We start from the raw sequence: 4048 nt of genomic DNA on the forward strand, positions 1-4048 counted from the left end.
TAAAAACTGAAGAGTCTTCACTTTGCTCTGGGTACAAGCAAAGTAGATCTAAAGCTGAAGCTGATAATCACCTCCCTCCATCGGTTTCCAGGGTCTACCAGCTAGTTACCTAGCTGAGGTGGCTGAGTTTGCTCTAACTGCTGTGATTTCTGACCTATAAGACAGAGATGCGAGACAATCCACTGCTCTGCTTCAGTGGGTTCTGCACAAAAGGCCACATGCCCTCACAGCACACACTGCTCTGAGCCTTCTCCTCGGGTCTCCCTCGGTCACGGTACTTTTTAATCACACAGTCACTCTAGAATGCAACTCATTTCTGCTTGACTCCATCTACCTGCTGCTCAGCTCCGGCCTGGGAGTCATTACCTTTCACTAGATGTAAAAAGGGAGAAACTGAGCAGTTGGGTGAGGGGCATGATTTGAGATTTATTTCTTGAGAACTAAAGAGATAGTTTCTTTCTTGTTGGACCATTTGCTTTTCTGGCAAGTGCAGGTTCAAGGTCCTGAAATCCTAAGATGCCAATGATGGGAGCAAGATACATTAGCTTTGTATATCTCTCAGCACCAGCTGGACTTCTCTGGTTCAGGATGCAGGGCCTGTGGTAGACACATAATCTTAAGAATGTGCTTCTCAGTTCATTCATTGATGATTATATTAACAAGCATTACCCTGTGCACCTTGGCATATGGCCTGTCTCTACCTCAAATGTTCAATCTATTGTTCTTCCTTTCTTTTTCATTCTTTTTTTGTACTTTCATGGGTATTTTCACACAAAGTTTCAGAGGAAACATTTCAGTTATTACCTGTCCTCTGCTAAGGGGGTCTATCAATAAGAATTTTAAATGCTAGTGGCTAGACCCATATAGGTAATCGATAACATATCTATTGTAAGTATTAAGTGTAACACAAAGGCAAAGTAGATATTCTCAGGCCATAGATTCAAAGGACAGAGAAATACTGCAATGTGCTCATCGCAGCACCATGGCTCATGCTGTATGCAGAGAGAGAAACTGTGAGATCCAAAGCAGGAACACTTGCCCTAGAAATGGAATGAGAACACCCTGTGAAGCTGAAAGCATTATCAATTCAGTCTGGGTGAGATCCACCCCTAGCAAAAGTTGTACTTTTCCCCACTCTACAGAAAGAACACCTTGTTTATCCAAAAGAACGAAGAAAATGAAGGTATTTCTTATATCCAATCAAGAGCCAGTTTGACCCAAACACATCCTCAGTGTTGAATGTTGCTTATATAAATCAACTCGTAATCAAATCAACTGCACAGTTTCCTTACTGAGGAAATGATGAAAAATGCAGTGTGCTTGGAATCTAGGAAAGGGAAAACAGAACAAGAACGCGTGAATGTATCTCTGTCCCTATCTAAGAGACAGCATGCTCTGGCTGGCTGAAACAAGCCCTGTCACTCCCTTGGCAGGAACATCCTTATCTTGGAAGTGGGGATTATCATAACTGATGACTCTATTATTAAGATCATCTCGCTCCCTTTACTCTGAGTCCATGAACAATCACTCACTTTCCACATAAGGCTTTCCTTCAGTTCAGGAGGAATCCGGGCAGGAACAATGTGGCTCTGCTAGTGAACAGATAGTAGAACCTAATTCTGTAGTTAAGTGTTCATATCTTGACTTCAGCCACAGTCATTTGCTACAGCAAGATGAGCCGTGCTGTGAACAAAACCTTGCATTTGCTATTTGTTTGCTTACCCCTCCCGTGTCCAAATCGCTTCTGTGGTTCCCTGTTGCCTTGGCAATGAATTCCACACTTGTGGGGATAACCCTCAGGATCTTCTCACACATGTCCTCCTCCATTCCCCAACGGGGGCTGCATGTCTTCCTCCTATCTGGTGTATCCTCCTGCTGCCTCTCTACTAACCAGCATCTCACAAGTTCAAGGGCAAGGTCAAGCCCACCCTTCTCTGCGGAAACTCTGCTAGCCACACCAGCCCTACTGATTCCCACACTTGCCACATACTGCCTAGAATTCTGCGTCTGCTTTCCTGCCAACCCTAAATTGCCAGAGAGATGACTGCTGACTTTCGTCAGCACTATAAGCTCTTCTCTGTTATCTAAGCTTCATGAGATGTGGTTATGCAGTGTTTAACTGCTTTGTGTATATGTCTGGCCCCTCAGACTTCTAAGGGCAGAGAAATGTAATGCCCGTATTATCACTGTGCTCATCACAGTGATGTGGACAGGTAAACATCTTGGAGTTTTCCTGAATTAGAATGAAATGTAAGTCTTTCCATACTGTTAAAATGCAGACCCAGAAGAGGCACTGCTGAGCATTCTCTGCCCCGTACCCCCGTAGAGGCAGTGAGTTGGCCTGTATTCTAGGTCTTTGTCCCATGAGATAAGATAGCATAGTGATTAGGAGAGAGATGGATTCAAATCCTTGCTTGGTGATTTTTATCTGGAAATTTAGGACAAATTACTTAGATTCTCTAGTCCAAGTTGGGGAGTTCATAGAATTTTGGTGGCGATTGAATGTGATTATGTAAATGATGTCCACATAGTGCTTAGCACACGGTAGGTGCTCAGTTAATGTTAACTCTGACTACAAAGAATTCCAAGGAACACCTTCATTGAGTCATCCTCTTGAGAACTCAGGGATGTAGGTCAAGAGATATTGCATAAGACTTCAAGGCTTTTGAGATTAAAAAAAAAAGGGAAGAAAATACAAAGATTAGCTTTAAGACTATGACAGTCTTCAATAATAAGTGAAAAACAAAGATGCTGAGCCTCACATGTACATGCTTGGGAGTGAGAGAAAACAAGCAGAGGGAGCATTGCTCTAGGAAGGGAAAAATTCTCAGAGATAGAGGCAAAAGCCTGTCCCCTGACCTGGCATCAGCCCAGAAACAGGAAGGAAGGTTCCTGATGAGCCTCTGGGTAGTGTCTTTGAGCCAAAGATGTCCTGTTTCGACCTGTCCAGATGTCCTCACCAGATGGCATGTAAAACAGGAAGAGCCAGACCACCTTCCTGGGTGGAGCATCGCAGGTTGCTCAGAGGCTGTGAGCTTGGAGAAACACTATGTGTCAGACTCAAAGTCAGCCGTGGCAGCAGAGGAGCAGCAGCAATGGGGGCCACATGCGGTTGTTAGAAAGGGCGGCAGCAAGAACCGATGGCTCCTGGGAGACGATCTGCCTTCCCTGGGAGCCTTTGAAAATAACTCCGTTATGAATGAAGATGCAGAGACTGGAAGGGGACTGACAGCCATGTACAAGAGTGATTTAAGGCCAAGCTCTCATTGTCCCCAACGCTGATGAAGCCCTGACCAACTCTGACTATAAGTCATTACCCTGAGCTGGGGAGCAGAAGCAGTAGGCGGGGCTTCAGCTCCTCACCCCTTTCCCACAGCCTCCCCCTGTGGCCTGCGCACCCTCATTTGGCCAATCTCCAAAATAACCGAAGTCCTTATACCTCATTTGAAAATTATTTCCCAAACTGCTCAGGGGTATCAACTAATAAGAGTTCCAGGGGTAACCATTAGGGCTTATCACATGTAGGGACAAATGTTCTTCTACGGAAGCACACACTCCATTATCCTCAATTAAATCTGTAACAGACATAAAGCACAGCCTTGGGGATTAACTCGCTAAAAGTGTTTAAACAAAGACTCTGGCGCCTCAGTGCTTGTGCACCAGGAGCATTTCAAAAATTCACATGAACCAGAAACCTGGGTGAGGGCAATAGAGCTGCTCTGGATTCTTGACAGAGGCTTCAGCTGTGAGGCTAAGTTCAGGTGAGCTGAGGTTAAGACTTGAGAATTGCAAAGCAGGGACCCTGTTAGTTCTCCTCCAATAAGTGTCTCTCTCATGGCAGCAGCTGAGCAAAGGAAAAGGCTCCCTACAGCCCCTACCCTTAAATCTCCAACCTTCATTATGGCAGGTCCTACATAGCCCTTTGAATTTAGTAAACTGTGTCCTTCACGTATAGGAAATAATCTTACATTATGTGTTTGTCTTAAAAGAAAAACAATATTTGAAAGCTGGACCTCCTTTATTTCAATTACTATTGTTTGTTGTTCCT

Source organism: Chinchilla lanigera, unplaced genomic scaffold, assembly GCF_000276665.1.
Source record: "Chinchilla lanigera isolate Chin_1 unplaced genomic scaffold, ChiLan1.0 scaffold00008, whole genome shotgun sequence".
In the NCBI taxonomy this organism is placed as follows: Eukaryota; Metazoa; Chordata; class Mammalia; order Rodentia; family Chinchillidae; genus Chinchilla; species Chinchilla lanigera.